Here is a 20,404-nt window from a genome sequence, read left to right as displayed (position 1 = left end):
TATGGTTTTCCGACCACAGTGATAATTCTCAATGTCAAATCGGTATAATAGTCGAGACCTGATCATTGGTAAAAATAATTAAATATCATTTTGATAATAAGAAATAACATGGATGCAAGGTCGTGGTGTTATTTGGCGCAAAAAATAAATCTCGTTTAAAATAAAACCAACCCCATGAAAAAATGCCATAGAAATTAAATACATATTATTAATATTATTCTTTCTTTTTGGAAAACCCACAATAGCAAAAAAAAAAAAAAAAAAAAAAAAAAAAAAAAAAAAAAAAAAAAAAAAAAAAAAAACATTCTTACACTCTTCTTGGTTTTTTAGAATTTCGGACCTGTTCCCAATCGCTGCACGAGCCTATGAGTGCGCTATGAGTGCGCTTTGGGCACAAAGTTCGAATTTTAAAACGCAAGAGCGAAAGTAATCTTTTAATCTACCCCTCACTGTTATATATTGTTATCTCTGAATAAAGGACATTTCCAACAATACTTCAATGATACTTATTTAATAAATAAAATAAAAAAAAAAACCCACTCATTTTTGTGAAAATTAATTAGCGTTTGATAAATTCCGACCTCATAAATTATTATTGTAAACTTGATATCACTCGCGTCACTATAATTTATACAGAGAGGTAAAATAATATGACAAATATTATGAGGCGTCCATTTCATCCTTTCTTAAAAACAAAAAGAACGTAGATCTAACACTTGGAGATTTATTTATATTTCTCCTGTTTTACTAAAGACGCGATATTGACGCGTAATGACATCCTAAGCCATAATGCTAATTCTTAATGTAAAATCGTTTTAACTGAGAACCAATCTTGGTATAAGGAATACAATTTGATAAGAAATAACACGGGTGAAGTAATTGAAAGTGTTTAATTGTGACCTATCGTCTCTAAACGGTATTATGTCGGGATGAACCAGATGCTAAAAAGTCAAATTAAAGCTAAAATGGTCAAAATTCTGAATTATTGTATTAAACACACTAAAATATGATATTCATTCTCCTCAATAAAACATACAAACTCAACCCAAGTTTGAAATGTCTGGCTATAGATAGTATGCGCTTGGCTAAGAAGCTCACAACATTGCCATCGGGAAGTATAACGGACCAACACACAAAACTATGTGTATCCTTGAACGTTTATAGATAGAATGCGGTTGGCCAAGGAGTTCACAACATTGCCATCCGGAAGTATAACGGACCAACACACAAACTCTGTGTAACCATGAACTTTTATAGTCTGGTTAATACAGTTTAGTGCGAACAACTCACAAACGCGGATGGCAAAAAGAATAACAAAGGCCTGAGTGACGTCATCTGCATACTATCTATAGTCTGGTTAATACACTTTAGTGAGAATTACTCATAAACGCGTATGGCAACAATCAATAACAAAGACACGAGTGACGCCATCTTCGTTCTATCTATAAATTCAATATTCAGCATTTTAATCATCTGGACATAATACCGTTCTGAGACGAGGGGTCACAATTAACAAGATTATTGAACTCCTACGTTTGTTTGAAAATTCGAAAACGTTCCCGATACTATCTATAGATAGTTCGAAGTTGACGTCACTCAGGTCTTTGTTATTGTTCTTTTGCCATCCGCCTTTATGAGTAATTCTCACTAAACTGTATTAACCTGACTATAAACGTTCATGGTTACACACAGTTTTGTGTGTTTGTGCGTTTTACTTCCGGATGGCAATGTTATGAGCTTCTGAGCCAAGCGCATACTATCTATAGATAGTATGCAGATGACGTCACTCAGGCCTTTGTTATGGTTTTTGCCATCCGCGTTTGTGAGTTGTTCTCACTAAACTGTATTAACCTGACTATAAACGTTCATGGTTACACAGAGTTTGTGTGTTGGTCCCTTATACTTCCGGATGGCAATGTTGTGAACTCCTTGGCCAAGTGCATTCTATCTATATGGTGGCCATTTCATGATTTGACGCCGTGATCATCACATCGCCCCCCGCCCCCTTACCCCTACTTTATTTTACGTTTGATGGTGGGTAGGGGAGGGTGATTTATAGAAGGAACGAAGTTGACGTCACTCAGCTTATTGTTATTGTTTTTATACAGCCTGATGGTTGATTCGTTCTTACTAAATTCTATCAATCAGAATATAAACGTTAAAGGTTATACACAATTTTGTGCGATGGTACGTTTTATGTGACTGGCGGATGCTATGAGTATTTTACATAAACGCATAACACCAATAAAAGATAAAGTGCATACATGTCTTGTCTCCTTTTGTTCTTATTAAAATACAGGTCAGGAAAAATGAGATTTATGACCGGTGATGAGGTCGTGAACAAACAATCTAATAATTTATGGTGTTATAATATTTCATTGAATTTTATCAATTTAAAAAAAAAATGGGGGGGGGGGGGGGGGGGGGGGGGGGGGTGGGGGTAAAAAATTCTCAAGTCTGGGACTTTGCCAAGTTCCGGGTTTAAGATGACGCCTGGGTTATTCCAGTCTACAAAGTTCAATGTTACACATAGTTCTGTGTGTTGGTCGATTATACTTCCGGATGGCAATGTTGTAAACTTTCTATAGATAGTTCGAAGATGACGTCACTCAGGTCTTTGTTAATATTTTTTGCCATCCGCGTTTATGAGTAATGCTCACTGGACTGTATTAACCCGACTATAAATGTTCATGGATACACACAGTTTTGTGTGTTGGTCCGTTATACTTCCGGATGGCAATGTTATGAGCTTCTGTGCCAAGCGCGTACTATCAAAAGTCTGACACTGACATAAAAAAGGACGTCAAAAGACAAGTCTTTGGCCGCAAAAGAAAACAAATCGTGAATTGTATTCAAAGTTCAACCGATGGAATCACTTTTTTCCTTGAGCACCGCTAAGGACAACTCACTGGACGGTGCACAAATTTTTTTTTAATGACGTCAAAGTCCGAGAGGGTTCTTGTATCAGGCTATAGATAGAATGCGCTTGGCCAAGGAGTTCACAACATTGCCATCCGGAAGTATAACGGACCAACACACAAACTCTGTGTAACCATGAACTTTTGTAGTCGGGTTAATACAGTTTAGTGAGAACAACTCACAAACGCGGATGGCAAAAACAATAACAAAGGCCTGAGTGACGTCATCTGCATACTATCTATAAGTTAACGATGGCTACTCTCAAAGCGAGTTTAGCAGATTGGATGTCACAATGTAAACATTTCCATGACCCATATAAATATCGCATTGCGGCACTATAAAAAAAAAAGTACCTATAATGAGAATGATCATGCGATAGATATGTGATATGTGATACGACGTGATAAGTCATAGGTGATGCGTGATGCGTGATGCGTATGGTCTGCTAAATCTCTCTATTATGTAAACTGGATAAACTTGAGCTTTTCTAAGTTTTTTTTTTTTTTTAATTGCTCAATAATATTCAACACAAGTCAACGGGTGCTAGCCGACAACAACACTTAACACCTAAGACAAGACATGACGTCTGTAATTTTTTTCCGACAGCGACAACGCAGTTAATAGACAGGTACTCATTTTACAACTGTGAATAAAGAAACTTTTCCAGGGACTCAACTATGCCCCACGCAGAGCGGGATTCGAACCCATGAATTTCCGTTCCGAGGGCAAGTGACATACTAGTACACCACATAGCCACACATAACTTGGTGACGGAAAATGAATTTGTATTGAAAACGATCAGAAATATGAAATCTTACATGTTTGTTCTTTAAGAAATTACTTTTATTTTTTTCGTCACAAAATATAAGATCAACCCAATCTTTATCTTTCTGTCGTCTATAAATTTATTGTGGTTGATGGAGAAAAACTAGAGAATGTAAACAATTTTGTATATCTTGTATATCTATTAAATAGAGGCAAATGGAAAGTTGACTTCTGATATCCAAAGAAGGATAGCACTTGCCTAAACAAAATTGACAATACTGATGACATTATGGAAAAGTGAAAGCATCAAACTGAAAATGAAAATATTCAGAACATGCATATTCCAACAACATTATATAGATGTGAATCATGGACAATCACAAAAAAAAAAAAACAAAAAAACAACAAAACAATGAGAATAAAATCAATGCATTTGAAACTGAAATGCTATCGGAAAATTCTCCACATTTCCTTGACAGCACAGGAAACAAACCAAAATGTGAAAGAGTACCTTGGCATTACGGAGCAGTTCCTCACCAACATGATACAGAAACTAAAACTTGCTTTTTTTTTTGGCAATGTTGCGAATATCTTAGTCAAGCGCACACTATCTATAGATAGTATGAAGTTGACGTCACTCATGTCTTTTGCTATTGCTTTTTGCCATCCGCGTTTACGAGTAATTCTAACTAAACTGTATTAACCAGACTGTGAACTTTCAAGGTTACACTTAGTTATGTGTGTTGGTCCGTTGTACTTCCACAATATAGGGAATGAGATTAGCGGAAGAGTAGCGTCCCTTGATTGGACGTCACCTTACAGATAGAACGTCAAAATGGTTTTGCGCATGCGTCTCTCTCGTCCTCGCTTTCGGTGAAGTGTCTCATGCCGCTTTCACCGGAAGCGAGGACGAGAGACGCATGCGCACAACCAACATGACGTTCTCTCTCTAATAGCTTTTCCGCCGGTGGCGTCCAATCAAGGGACTCTACTCTTCCGCTAATCTAATTCCCAATTGTGAGCTTAGCCAAGCGCATACCATCTATATGGATAACAAAAAGGAACAAAGAATATGGATGCAGTTTCTTCTTTTTTTGTGTGTGTAGAAAGGACGAAGTTGACTTCACTCAGCCCTTTGCTATCAATTTTACACAGCCTGTTAGTGATTACTTCTCACTAAATTACAAGAATCAGTACGTTTAGCCAAAATACTCATAACTTCCACCAGCCGGATATTAACGTACTAATACACAAAACTATGTGTAACCTTAAAGTGGCTGGCTAAAACATTAACAAAGAGCTGAGTGGCGTAAAGTTCATTCCTTCTATAAACGTTAAAGGTTACACACAGTTTTGTGAGTTGGTATGACATTTTTTGGCCGGCGGATGTTGTGAGTATTTTACCCAAACGCATAACATAAAATAATTTTGTACCCGAACACAGCCTGACTGTTTTTTTTAGGTGGATCTCTAAATTATGATCTCTATGATCAGGATTTACGTGTTAATGATATCAACTACACATGTAGGTACATAGTTGTTTATCACACATTTGTAACACACTGACTTGCAGCAGGTTGTGTGTGTGTGTGTGTGCGTTCGTGTGTGTGTGTGTGTGTCTGTGTGTGTGCGTGTATGTGTATGTTTGTGTGTCTGTTGTAGCATTACGGACAGTGATCCCTAAATCGATCAATGTCTTCATCAATATTATCATCCTTATTGTTATCGCGATTTTCATATTATTATTATTATTATTATTATTATTATTATTATATTATATTATTATTATTATTATTATTATTATTATTATTATTATATTATTATTATTATTATTATTATCGTTATTATTATTATTATTATTATATTATTATTATTATTATTATTATTATTATTATTATTATTATTATATTATTATTATTACGTTATTATTATTATTATTATTATTATTATTATTATTATTATTATTATTTATATTATTATTATTATTATTATTATTATTATTAATATTATTATAATAATATAATATAATATCATCATCATCATCATATTATTATTATTATTATTATTATTATTATCATTATTATTATTATCAACATCATCATCATCATCATCATCATCATCATCATATCATCATCGTCGTCGTCACTAATGAACTCCTGCCTTAGTAGTTCGACTTGAGAGTGCGTACTCGTAACTAGTTCGAGATTTAAAACCTCACCCATGTTATTTCTTATCAAACTGTATTATTTTTCCAGTGATTGGTTCTTGAACTGAATGGCGTGACATTCAGAATTAACATTGTAGTCAGGATATTATTACACGTCAAAACCTATTTTTTACTTATATTTTGTTTGTTGTAAAACCAGATGAGTGTTGGAGAAAATATCTTGTGAGCCCAGGGCAGCGTGGCTCAGTGGTACGGTCTTTACTTTGTACCCGAAAGGTACCGAGTTCGAATACCCGCTGCGTTATAATGTGGCCTTGAGCAATTCACATCGCCATAGCTCAGTTTGCTGTGCTGCTCTACGGCTGACGCCTGGGTTATTCCAGTCTTCCATTGGAATAGACCCTAAAGACAAATTCCCCTAAGAGATGAACAATACTTTTTGATACTTTTTTGTTTGTTTGTTGGTTTTATTTAAAAAAAAGTATAATAGGCACGTCTGGTAGTTTTTTTTTGTTTTTATTTGTTTTTACGCTACTGTAAAATCGGTTTTTTTTTTTCTAAAAATCAAAAGGGGATTGATGCTATACGTTTAGCTAAAAAAAAAGTTACAACAGCTGCCTGCTGGTATAATGCACCAAAACACAAAACTATGTGTAACTTTAAACATTTATAGATAGAATGAAGTTGACGTCACTTGGGTCTTTGTTATTGTTTTTTGCCATCCGCGTTTATGAGTAATTCATTATTATGATTATTATTATTATTATTATTATTATTATTATTATTATAATCATCATCATCATCATCATCATCATCATCATCATCATCATCATCATCATCATCATATCATCATCGTCGTCGTCACTAATGAACTCCTGCCTTAGTAGTTCGACTTGAGAGTGCGTACTCGTAACTAGTTCGAGATTTAAAACCTCACCCATGTTATTTCTTATCAAACTGTATTATTTTTCCAGTGATTGGTTCTTGAACTGAATGGCGTGACATTCAGAATTAACATTGTAGTCAGGATATTATTACACGTCAAAACCTATTTTTTACTTATATTTTGTTTGTTGTAAAACCAGATGAGTGTTGGAGAAAATATCTTGTGAGCCCAGGGCAGCGTGGCTCAGTGGTACGGTCTTTACTTTGTACCCGAAAGGTACCGAGTTCGAATACCCGCTGCGTTATAATGTGGCCTTGAGCAATTCACATCGCCTTAGCTCAGTTTGCTGTGCTGCTCTACGGCTGACGCCTGGGTTATTCCAGTCTTCCATTGGAATAGACCCTAAAGACAAATTCCCCTAAGAGATGAACAATACTTTTTGATACTTTTTTGTTTGTTTGTTGGTTTTATTTTAAAAAAAGTATAATAGGCACGTCTGGTAGTTTTTTTTTTTGTTTTTATTTGTTTTTACGCTACTGTAAAATCGTTTTTTTTTTCTCTAAAAATCAAAAGGGGATTGATGCTATACGTTTAGCTAAAAAAAAAGTTACAACAGCTGCCTGCTGGTATAATGCACCAAAACACAAAACTATGTGTAACTTTAAACGTTTATAGATAGAATGAAGTTGACGTCACTTGGGTCTTTGTTATTGTTTTTTGCCATCCGCGTTTATGAGTAATTCTCACTAAACTGTGTTAAACCAGAATTTAAACGTTTAAGGTTACATAAGGTTTTGTGCGTTGGTTCGTTATATTTCCGGATGGCAATGTTGTGAGCTTCTTAGCCAAGCGCACATTATCTACGCGTTTAGCTAAAAAAAAAAAATTACAACAGCTGCCAGCTGGTATAACGTATCAACACACAAAACGATGTGTAACCTTAAACATTTATAGTCTAGCTGATCTAAGTTAGTGATAACTAATCAAAAAAAAAAAAAATGGCCATCTGAAAAACCATAACAATGAGCTGAGTGACGTCAACTTAGTTCTTCAGATCTTCTTATAGATAGAATGCTGATGACGTCACGCAATGACCTACTTTAGTTCCGGATGGCAAAAGATAGTGCTGGGTCGAGTTTGAAACGATCAAATCGAGCGGGTTTTCGATCGAGTCCTCTAAAATCGAGTCGGTTTCGGGCGGGTTTCGAGTCAGTGACGTCATCGAGCAGTGATTCGTTTGAAAAAAAAAAACACGAGCAACTCGTTTGCCACAGGAAACTTCACATACCCCTCCCTCTCTTATGTCTGTGGCTGGCTTGACTGCAGCTGGTTATGATGGGGGCTGCCAGATGGCCAAGTTCAAAATTGGTTACTAAGAAACGCTTTTCTATTATTATTCATTAAAAAAAAAATATTTTGTTTAAAAAAAATGAAAAGATAAGTTTATCCAACTGTAGTCGATTGTTTTGTTAATCAAAACAAATGAGTTTTTCAAGGGAGTCAGAATGCTTGTGGTGTTTGGCTATTTGGGGTCTATTTGACTACTTGGTACTTGGGCAAGAAGAAATCTGGCTGTCTGGCAGCCTTGATTATGATCGTTCGTCGCATCACACACACATACACACACACACAAACACACACACGCCATCAAACAGTTGTTGATGGTGAAGGGTTGAGACCCCCCCCCCCCCCCCCCCCCTCCCACCACCATCATCCCGCTGTCACCTTAACATTTCATATTTATGTCGCGCCAAAAGTTGTCGGCCGCCCCCACCTCCCATAATTTGTCACTGGTCGTCATCGCCTCTTGTGTGTGCGGGAAAGGTCGTGCCTTTCATTTCATTATTTGAAAAATAAATGAACAAGAATGGTGTGTTTTTATTAGGTAGGTAGATAATAATAATATTTAGCAGGTTCCACACCCAGACACACACGGATTGCCCGGACACGATGATAACGATGCCGACGACAATGGATGACGATGATGATGATGATGATGATTATCGTGTTTCTGTTTAAAAAATGAAATACTTTAGCAGGTTCCACCCCCACCCCCCACACGGATAGACCGGACCCGAAGATGATGATTGTGGTTTTGCTGGCTGTTACGGCTGTGATGAGGATGATGATAATGATGATGATGATGATGACGATGGCGCAGATGGTGATTATTTGTTCGGTCGCTCAGTGGTACGGTGTTCTTGTCACAAAATCAAGCCTTGTCAATGGCCGGATGAGTGACAGTGATTGTTGAAAATTGTGATCCAGACGTTAAGTCCGTGTGTCAGGCACTTGACTCAGGTGTGAATGTATTCTTATCTTATAAGCAATGACGGGTATTGTAAAGAGCTTTAATACAAAAAGACTCCAAACAGCGATCGGTACCTACTGTACGAAATGGATGTATGGTCGATATGGCGTGCCGGAGGAATAAATTAAATTAAATATTGTGAAGTTCATTGAGCATGGTAAATCCTTGGAAATGCGCTTTGAACTAATACACCTGCTAGACAACTCCGATTCCAATATAAACGACTGATTAATATTCCCATATATAAACTATAGTTAGCTGAAAATCTTTCTTTGTCGGGACTCCAAAAGTATGGAACGAATTAGACAAAGAAATCAAAGGGTCTTTTAGGAGCACTGATTGATTTTAGATTGATTATTACATTGAAATGTGTTGATATTTATTTTATCCATTATTATTAGGGTGGTGGTGGTGGTGGTGGTGATGATGATGATCCCGCTGATATGATGGTGATGATAAATAAATTAAACATAATTCCCTTTATTCATCCCATAGGGGAGATTCGTCTTTCGGGTCTATTCTAAGGGAAGACTGGAATAACCCAAGCGATAGCCGCAGTGCAGCGCCGCAAATTTAGTTAGGGCAAGGTGACTTGCTCAAGACCACTCAGCGGCGGGTGATCGAACTCGGTACCTTTCGGGTGCCTACCAAAGACCGTACCGCTGCCCCTGATGATGATGATGATGATGATGATGATGATGGGAACTAACAAAGAATACACAGGCATCTAAAATTGAAACATTCCATATTCAAAGCTAATGTTTTACTTTAAAAAATTGAGCTTTACAATATCCACTAAATGTGATCAAAGCGCTTTGTAAAGGGGTCCCCGGTCAACAGCAACATTTGATATGTAGGACGGGACATGCCGCCTGTTAGGCGATATTACAATTTTTCAGACAAAGACAACGCTGTTAACGGCCAGGTACTCATTTTACACCTGAGTACGGTGAGAGAATGTGAGTAAAAAGCCTTGTCCAAAGACTCAACTATGCACCGAGCGCGAGGCTCGAACCCAGGACTTTCCGATCCCAAAGCGGGTGTCATACCACTAGACCATTATAATGCACGAGACCCATGGTCGACTAGAGTACTACCTATAGTTACGTCATGACTAGACCACATAGCCGCACTACTGTAGGAGTGTTCATTGATAGAGGGATGCGTGTGTCATAGAAATAGCCTTAGTGTGTGTGTGTGTGTGTGTGTGTGTGTATTGTGTGTGTGTGTGATAGTCAAACTTTAGTAGGTTTAATGAAGTCTTGTCACACACGCGTGATACACCTATACGAATTTCCCTGCCACTGCCACCCAGACACAACCAGATATGAAGTGAATAGAAAAGTGCCAGAAGACAATAGAGAATAAAAATTTTTTCGCGGCGGTGGTGGGGTTTGAACCTGCGACCTTATTGGTACGACAACTCCGCCTGGCAGGTGAGAGCGTGGCTCTACCGTGTGAGCTATCCACGAACACAAAAATATTCGTTTCAAACCCAAAGTCATTTCTAGATCCCTCTCTCACCCACTTCTTGAGATCGCCGATTCGTTCGCCACCATCGCGAAGTAATTTTGACCAGCAGTTAAGCTTAATAGCCAATATTCTCATCACAAACATATAACATAGAAACGATTGAGACATTGAGTGTGCTCCGGTGTATGGGGTGAATTTTTAATTCAGAAAAGTGAGTGGAGCAGGCACTTATGTTGGTAACAACAAGATATGAAGTGAGTAGAAAAGTGCCAGAAGACAATAGAGAATAAAAAAATTTTTCGCGGCGGTGGTGGGGTTTGAACCTGCGACCTTATTGGTACGACAACTCCGCCTGGCAGGTGAGAGCGTGGCTCTACCGTGTGAGCTATCCACGAACACAAAAATATTCGTTTCAAACCCAAAGTCATTTCTAGATCCCTCTCTCACCCACTTCTTGAGATCGCCGATTCGTTCGCCACCATCGCGAAGTAATTTTGACCAGCAGTTAAGCTTAATAGCCAATATTCTCATCACAAACATATAACATAGAAACGATTGAGACATTGAGTGTGCTCCGGTGTATGGGGTGAATTTTTAATTCAGAAAAGTGAGTGGAGCAGGCACTTATGTTGGTAACAACAAGATATGAAGTGAGTAGAAAAGTGCCAGAAGACAATAGAGAATAAAAAATTTTTTCGCGGCGGTGGTGGGGTTTGAACCTGCGACCTTATTGGTACGACAACTCCGCCTGGCAGGTGAGAGCGTGGCTCTACCGTGTGAGCTATCCACGAACACAAAAATATTCGTTTCAAACCCAAAGTCATTTCTAGATCCCTCTCTCACCCACTTCTTGAGATCGCCGATTCGTTCGCCACCATCGCGAAGTAATTTTGACCAGCAGTTAAGCTTAATAGCCAATATTCTCATCACAAACATATAACATAGAAACGATTGAGACATTGAGTGTGCTCCGGTGTATGGGGTGAATTTTTAATTCAGAAAAGTGAGTGGAGCAGGCACTTATGTTGGTAACAACAAGATATGAAGTGAGTAGAAAAGTGCCAGAAGACAATAGAGAATAAAAAATTTTTTTGCGGCGGTGGTGGGGTTTGAACCTGCGACCTTATTGGTACGACAACTCCGCCTGGCAGGTGAGAGCGTGGCTCTACCGTGTGAGCTATCCACGAACACAAAAATATTCGTTTCAAACCCAAAGTCATTTCTAGATCCCTCTCTCACCCACTTCTTGAGATCGCCGATTCGTTCGCCACCATCGCGAAGTAATTTTGACCAGCAGTTAAGCTTAATAGCCAATATTCTCATCACAAACATATAACATAGAAACGATTGAGACATTGAGTGTGCTCCGGTGTATGGGGTGAATTTTTAATTCAGAAAAGTGAGTGGAGCAGGCACTTATGTTGGTAACAACAAGATATGAAGTGAGTAGAAAAGTGCCAGAAGACAATAGAGAATAAAAAATTTTTACTTCGCGATGGTGGCGAACGAATCGGCGATCTCAAGAAGTGGGTGAGAGAGGGATCTAGAAATGACTTTGGGTTTGAAACGAATATTTTTGTGTTCGTGGATAGCTCACACGGTAGAGCCACGCTCTCACCTGCCAGGCGGAGTTGTCGTACCAATAAGGTCGCAGGTTCAAACCCCACCACCGCCGCGAAAAAAATTTTTATTCTCTATTGTCTTCTGGCACTTTTCTACTCACTTCATATCTTGTTGTTACCAACATAAGTGCCTGCTCCACTCACTTTTCTGAATTAAAAATTCACCCAGACACACTAACATCTGACAAGGAGTGAGGGCTGTGGAAGAACCACAGACTACCGTGTGCAAACATTGGCGATTGGTATCGGATGGCAAACTGTGATCGTTTGAATTTGAAATGATTCGAAACACTCGTTACCCCTCCGCTCGCTCGAATCCTGATCGTCTCAAGCTCGTCTCACGTGTCAAGATCGTCTCAAGCTCACAACTCGCCTGATCGTTTTACGATCGAGTAATCGTTTTACTAACTCGCTCTTCCGGCATTGAGATCGAGCACTGACTCGTGGCTTGGCGCTCGATCGTCGATCGAGTAAAAGCGATCAAATAACCCAACACTACAAAAGAACTTGGCTGGCTTGTAAACATTGATGTGAAACAAGCTCTTGTCCAATTTTTTAAACGTGACAAAATGCCAAATAACTGCATAATCATCGGATGCACTAGAAGACAGGGTCGAGATGGAGTCAAAATGTTCAGGTTCCCATCCATTAGGAAGACGAAGGACCCAAAAATAATAAATTTAACCCAGCGGAGACAGTACAGCGGTTATGGCAGCGATCAGAAGAAAGGGATTTGGCGATGGCTCAAACTCAAATCTAACTTGCAGCCACCGAGTTTGCAATGATCATTTTGTTAAAGGTAAGAATTGATGGATAAATTAAAATCTTAAATATTATATATACGATATGAATTAATTTTAATTATTGTGAACAAAGCAAGTTTACTTCGCTCCAACATCATCATGTAGCCATTGTGGGCCATAGCATGTCACGGAGTTGGCGGCAACCGACCAAGGTCCTTGCCTTAATTTCTGACGTTGCAAGTTTATGATTTAGTAAATATGTGTTTTTTTCTTTTTTATGGAAGAGAAATCAAATCAAAAATTTCAAACTCGGTGGTCTAACAAAATCTACGGAGAGATTTTTCACCGATGTGACTTTTCTATGCGAAACTCCGAAGTTGGAGAAATCATCTGACTCATCTCAGACTCAGATGTAATCTGTAGTCTGTAGGCGGTCTAGAAGGAATCATTTTAATTTTTTTGGTCCATACACGGTCCGGATGGATGATCTTTTATTTGTTGTGTTTAGTTATCAGATAGGACCATGAATATTTCATGCATTTCTCGTGCAACTTACTCTAAATCAAAACCAAATGCCTCATTACCGATAGTGATAGGGCTACTTTCGTTTTCAAGCTTTATGAGATGAGGAAGTCTTTCACTGTTGTTCTGGTCATTCATTTTAGAATTATAATGTTCCAGTTTATAACTTATGCTTTGTCAAGATTATTTTATTGTGCATTTTTAAAACATGTTCTCCATTTGAAGAAATATTAAAAGTAAGGTTGCGTTTTTCTTAAGTTTTTTTTTTCCGTTCCTCCGTCGGTGGTGTATTGTAAAGTAACAAACTGCTTTTCTACACCGCTGTTGGACATGTAAATGCTAGTTTTTGACAGAAGTTTAACACGCTGCTTAGTGATTGCCAGTGTCAGTTTATAATGATAGTAATGGTTATTTTTTTACTGACAAAAATAAATATTATTATTATTATTATTTTAAATTTTAATCCAAAGAAAGAAACAATTGACCTCTATCAATCCACTAAAATAACTTTTCATAATTTTCATAGTTAGAAATTATTTTAACTCAAGGTGAGGATTATTAGTTATAATGTTTCGTATAGTCATTGAATTAGGGCCTTCATATGGAATTTTCCCCAAATATGACAATAATAATAATAAAATAATTTCAATTAAAAAAAATTGTCCTTTGGGATCCCGATACTTTCATTGCAGCTATGTGGTATAGTTATCACCGTCATTTTGGAAGGATTAGGGTTCCAGACCCGTTCTGAGCAGTTGAGTCATTGGGAAAGGAACTTTATTCACATTCTCTCACCATACTCAAGGCATATATTGGGTAACTGGCTTTTAACATAGGCCTGTAAATTTGCCGGCATTTCTGGCAATTTCGCTCTGCCGGAACAAAAAATTAATTAAAATACTTTTTCATTTTGTTTAACAGCCTATTGAATTGGTAAAATTCTAAGAAAATATTCTGGGAAATGGGGATTTTTGCTCATGTTATTGAAAAAGCTTCGGCTCGAGGATTTTCAGGCAAGTTTTTCAGGGGCAGATGCAGGCCTGTTAAACAGCATTGTCTCTTTCCGGAAAAAATGTAATATCGCCTAACAAGCGTCATGTCTCGACCTGCATGTAAAGTCTTGCTGTTGGCTATAAACCCATTGCAAAGCGCTTTGAACAAATTTTCATTTAATGGAAATTGCACTATATAATTGTTCTACACCCTTGTTCTAATTTGACAAAGCTTGATGTAAATTTAACGGAAAGCTTAAGGATTGTAAAAAAAAAAAAATTAAAAAATTGAGCTTTATATTATAGCGCAATATCCACTAAATGTGCTCAAAGCGCTTTACAAGGGGTCCTTGGTCAACAGCAACATTTAACATGTAGAACGGGACATGACGCCTTTTAGGGGACGCTACAATTTTTCGGACAAAGAAAACGCTGTAAACGACCAGGTATTCATTTTACACCTGAGTACGGTGAGAGCATGTGAATAAAGAGCCTTTTCCAAGGACTCAACTATGCGCCGAGCGCGAGGCTCGAACCCTTGACCTTCCGATCCAAAATCGAGTGTCATACCACTAGACCACATAGCCACACAAGGACCAGGACCAGATTGTAATAGGCAAGAAATGACGTAATATATTTGAACAATCAATTTTTTGCCTTTACAGGAGGGCCAGCATCACTGCTGGATGAAACTGATCCTGATTGGGTTCCAACGTTAAAGCTTGGACATGGGGCAGAGAAAAAAACAGACCATTACTCATGTCTTAAAGTTAGGAACAAACGCAATGACTGCAGGCAGCAACGGCTCTAGTTGAACAATCAACAATTGGAGAAACTAGCTCAATCATTGACCATGTAAATGTAAGTGTATTGATTGTATCTGTTTAAAACAATATTTATGTAGGCATGATATCTCTTCCTACATGTTAATGTTAATGTTTCTGTTGGCTTGGGACATCTTGTAGAGTGCTTTGGGTGGATATTGCATGCGCTATATAAAAGCAGATCTCGCTCTCAGAAAATTTAATAGGTCCAAATCAAGCAATTTTTGGGGGGGGGGGGGGGGGTAAAAAGTGAGGTTAGCAACGTTTGTGCCGTTCATTACACTTTAAGGTCATTGCATTGCCAGTTGAAAGGAAGTTGAATAGAGAGTGAAAAGATTGTAGATCTATGCACATAACAATAGACAAAGGACACAAAATCATATTTCCACATAAATATGCCAAACCATTTTGGAACTCATCATAAGGTTCAGGCACTATTGGCATTTGAAATTGAAGTCAAAGAAAAACTTTATAAAAAAATTATTTTGACCTGTAAAATGAATGACTTGCGTATTTGAGGAAATGGGGCTTAAGTTTTCTTTGTTTTCAAACATATTAAAATTAAAATTCCCAGTGACACGATAGACGCCAGAGGTGGTAGTTTAATAATGTACTATTTGCTCTATATATTAACTTAATCTTGGTATTTCTTTTACAGGATTGTGAAGACAGACATTTCAGGTTCCCATCTTGATGCTGAGCAGAAAGCACTTGTCGACACACAGAGTCCACTATAACCCAATTTTTGGGAATGGCGAACCTGAAACGAAAAGAAAGCAGTCAGACTTTTTATTCATTCTTTTCCAATAATGCTTGATTTTATATACCTTTGTAATCCTTTTCATTCTTTTCATTAGACTAATACATCTGTTAAATTTTTACTTTTGCCCGAAATGTTTGTGAAAAAATTGTACTAGTTGGAGTATAACTACTAGTAGTAGTAGTATTACTTCTGTTACCATTATTATATGTTCTGCAATAATATTCAAAACCTAATAATATTTTTGAATTGGCAAATAAATAGAAATCCATTGTATATTTATGAAGTTGGAGCACAATAAAGAAAATAAAGTACTGTAATGACTTTTTAAAAAATTTGTTTTATCCGTTGCTTTTGCAATTTGATGGTGAATGCTTGACTGAGTTCTCATTTTTCTACCCTGGGTGTGGGGTCATTGACCTTCCATTGTGGGCAAGGTCATTATTGCTTTCTTCACCCCCCTATGTCTGTATTCCTTTTTCAGGTAGCTTTCTATCTTTGTTTTGGAATAAGATTACATGCTTTTTTCCCCTGTCCTTAGATGAGAGGGTGACAAATGGATGTAAATTTATTTTGTAAATTTATAATTAACATTTTATAAACAATAGACTGGGTGGGGTCTTTGACTTCCCATGGTGGCAAGAGGTCATGCTATGTCCTCTATCCCTTATATTGTTTTCCAAGTTTCTTTATGTCCTTGTCTTGGAATGAGATTACTTGGTTTTGTCCTTTCGACTGCCGGAGTCATTGGCTGAGAGGGAAACAGTCAAATGAATATTGTTGGTTTTGGGAAAAAAAATTTCTTTGTCTTGTAAATCATTTCGCGTAAATTTTTTAATTATATTATATATATGTGTGTATAAATAATATGGGGGGCGAAGTGGCCGAGTGGTTAAGGCATTGCACTGTGATCCGGATGACCCAGGTTCGAGCCCCGCTTCAGGCACTTTCGTTTTTTTTTCCTTGAGCAAGATTATTAACCCCCAATTTGCTCACTTGGACAACATGGGTGATTCCCGTTGACATCAGACATCTTGTTTGATGAGTTATCTATATTCCTTCGTGGAATGCCTAGGCGACGATATCTTATGATATCGCGGCGCAAAAGGCATAACGTAACTTAATATAATATAATAAAAAAATAATACGCGAACGTTTGAGTGTATTCCTCTTAGGGGGGACCTGTGCTTGTGTCAGGATGAGACTTTTGGGTGTTATCAGACTTAGTACACTGATAGCATTCTCTTGGAATCTACATTTGTTCCTCTTTGTCTTACTTTTCTTGTGTGCTTTTAATTGTAAATCTGGAAATTTTTACAATCCCATTTTATTCCTTTTTACTGGTGCTGAAATGCGTCGCAAGTGCAGTAAAACCCTTAAATCAAACATAAACATTTGAGTGTATTCCGTCTCTGGATTGAACTGTTAGGCGATCTCAAAACTAAGCACATTAATAATTTTGATCTACTTCTGCTCCGTATTTGATCCAAGCCCATTTTTCTTACTACGTATTTCGCAACAGCTTTTAATTGTGCTGAAAATGACCTAATAGTGTCGCAAGCACCGAAAGTAGTCCATCAGAACCATTAGGTCTATAGAGCCAGATTTCATCCCAGTTTCTATAGTGTGAAAATAATAATTTGTTACCCTTCGAATAGGGCACTTTTCTATTGCCAAATTACTGCTGGGTGTACAAAAAAAAAGAAAGGGGAGGGGGTGGGGTCTTAACTTCATCTAGGATATATCTCGGTCTCTATGATTGTGAAATGGGTGCTCTACCAACTGAGTTAACGGGACTGCCATGAGTCGCATAACCATTTAAACGTTTATGTCCGAACACACTGACTGAGCAAATGTGAGTAAAGAGTAAGAGGCTTTTCCAAGGACTCGACTGAGTCTCCCATAGTAGAACTTGAACCTATTAAAGAAGTTTCTTATTTCTTTTTTTTTTTTTAAGTTATTCATATTCTAGTTCAAGAAAATTCATTGTAAAGAATATAGCCATATGTTAAAAACCTCTATATCTTATTATCAATCCTGCATGGAGTATATAAATAAATGTAGAAATCAAAATAATAATATGTAATAACAGTAATAATAATCATAGAAGTGAGATGAAAAGGGGGGGGGGGGGGGGGGGGGGGGGGGGGGGGGGGGGGTTACCTTAGCAACTAGTACCACTTTCCCACAGTTAGGAGGCTTAACCCATTTTACATCCGTCACCCATCCATTGTAGGCCTGATTTTAAGTAGTCAGTCCCCTGTAAGCCTGAAAAAAAAATGTGGCAATGGTGGTAATATTATTAATTGAAACTCGAGGATAAAAACTGTTGTTATCACATTTAGTTAACAACAGTGAATTAAATTTGCTGTGAAATGTGGAGTACTCATCTGAAAGGTTATTAGAATTATTCAGAGAGACACAATTCCATAACTCAACATCAGCCGTGGGGCTAAAAATTATATAGTTGGGGGATTGAGTAAAATATCGAATAAAAAAGTAGTCATTCAATGGAGCCGAAGTTTAACCTGGTTTGAAAAGCGCGAAACGGACCATAGCAATTGCTACCCTTTAGATAGGACTCTAGTCTATGTCAAAGTACTTTCCGCTAGATCTAACAGACTCAGCTACCCAATCACTGCTGGATTGATAAGGGGAGTGGGATGAGAAAAATAAATTCACTCGGGATCAAGCTCAGTCCCTTGGAATGGGGTGGGGCTTTTAAAACAGTCTTATGGGCATGGTGTTTTGTTACTGTATTATATCAGTTTAGATTTGGACTCGGGATCACATTGATTTCATAGTCATTGCCTGCCCTGGTGTTTTTAATTTAAATTATTATTTATAATCTTTGGTGAATTCGGAGGAATTCATCACCTTAAAGGCAAATAGTTGAAATTTGAATGTAACCACACAGACTCATTGATCCACTACTTAGACTGACTTAGACTAAACTTACTAAGACTCGAAGACTAAGACTAAGACTAAGACACTAAGATGATCACGACTCGTGAAGCAGGTCATATCATATTAATATTTCCGTGTCAGGTTCGACATATCTGTCTTCTGTGATTTTTTGAGAATAAATCTTACAATTAGCCGTAGATGGTGTAACATAGTATAGGTATAGCATAGGGAAACGATTAAATAATACAGACTTACCGTGAAATGTGTAGACCGAGTAGACAGAAACTTGTGGTCGTGACGAGGTAGTTCGCTACATCAAACGATGAGACTGGCTGTAGTTCCTAAAGATTATGGCACCAGTCGTGTTCACAAATGGCATAGGGGTCTACATCATTAACGGGAAATTTAAAAAAAATATATTTATGTCTAGAACCAGAAAAATACGGAAGATTATCGACAGAAACTAATATTTTACTATTCTACGCCATTGCCTTCCATTGCTTTCTGCCACCCGGAAGTAAACTTCCACTCCGATCAGCTGTTTAACCGCATACTATCTATATAATCTAGGTTCATATTATTACAGGTCGGTTAACCGATTATGTCCATGGTTTAACATTGATTAAATGGATTTATATTTTGCATTCGTTTGAGTGCGTCTCCACTTCAGCAATGAACTCACAACAATTTGAGCTATCAGATCTTCAAACATGTACAGGTTGGGCTTAATAATTATACTTTTTAATTCTCTAAATTATTGCATCGCAAAGTAATAGGATTCAACAGTCTGATGTTACGTCCGCCCAGCAACGAGCAGCTTGGCTCTAAGCAAAGAAAATCGGTACTTTTGATTCTTCATGCCGGTTAGAACTTTTTCACGTCATGTGATCAGACTGCATAAAAGTCAAAACATGATCAGATTTATAAATGTTTTTTTCCCCTCTGGATACACTTTTATGCTCATCGGAGAAATATTTGATAAGGGCGTCTGCCTTTGTTCCGACAGTTTAGAACCAGTTACTTAGTTACTATGCATCATTATGAGGGAAGTGACATCACGACTATTGAACCCCATTGGCATTTGATAAAAAATGGCATCAAAATCATGAATTGCAACATTTTAAATCTTGAAAGAATTTGATTTTTGTTTTTGAAATGAATGCACGCTCCTACATATTTGCTGTTCTGAAAACATAACGCAACTAGGGGATTGATTTAATATCGTTGTAATACACAATATTTTGCGTTGGTTTGAGTGTATTTCCACAACAATTTTCTAATGCAAATCAAAGAGGTCTCACTCAGATGCACGTACACTAATGAAAACCTGATCATTTTCTGATAGGTTTTTAAAGGGGGAAAAGCTGTAGTGCTGACACGTTCAAGTACATTATCATTTTATGGTATCATCATAATCATCATCATCATCATCATCATCATCATCATCATCATAATCATCATCGTCATCATCATCATAATCATCATCGTCATCATCATCATAATCATCATCGTC

General features: G+C 37.5%; 1 protein-coding gene and 2 long non-coding RNA genes across 3 annotated transcripts in view; 2 read left to right on the top strand and 1 right to left on the bottom strand.

Moving 5' to 3' along the window:
• The window catches only part of LOC144978370 (uncharacterized), a 67,073-nt gene that overhangs the window by 1,182 nt on the left and 45,487 nt on the right, over nucleotides 1-20,404 (top strand). The window lies entirely within an intron of this gene.
• On the top strand, nucleotides 12,651-16,304 carry LOC144978368 (uncharacterized). Its single transcript, XR_013646505.1, has 3 exons — nucleotides 12,651-12,942; nucleotides 15,066-15,261; nucleotides 15,883-16,304. It is a non-coding gene; the product is annotated as an uncharacterized LOC144978368 (long non-coding RNA).
• On the bottom strand, nucleotides 15,823-19,438 carry LOC144978369 (uncharacterized). Its single transcript, XR_013646506.1, has 3 exons — nucleotides 19,147-19,438; nucleotides 18,148-18,252; nucleotides 15,823-15,984 (listed from the first exon to the last, which is right to left on the bottom strand). It is a non-coding gene; the product is annotated as an uncharacterized LOC144978369 (long non-coding RNA).

The sequence above is a fragment of the Berghia stephanieae genome, chromosome 8 (genome assembly GCF_034508935.2).
Source record: "Berghia stephanieae isolate SIO BIC M18660-M18661 chromosome 8, UCSD_Bste_1.3, whole genome shotgun sequence".
Taxonomy (NCBI): Eukaryota; Metazoa; Mollusca; class Gastropoda; order Nudibranchia; family Aeolidiidae; genus Berghia; species Berghia stephanieae.
This window is presented reverse-complemented; position numbering and strand designations above follow the sequence as displayed.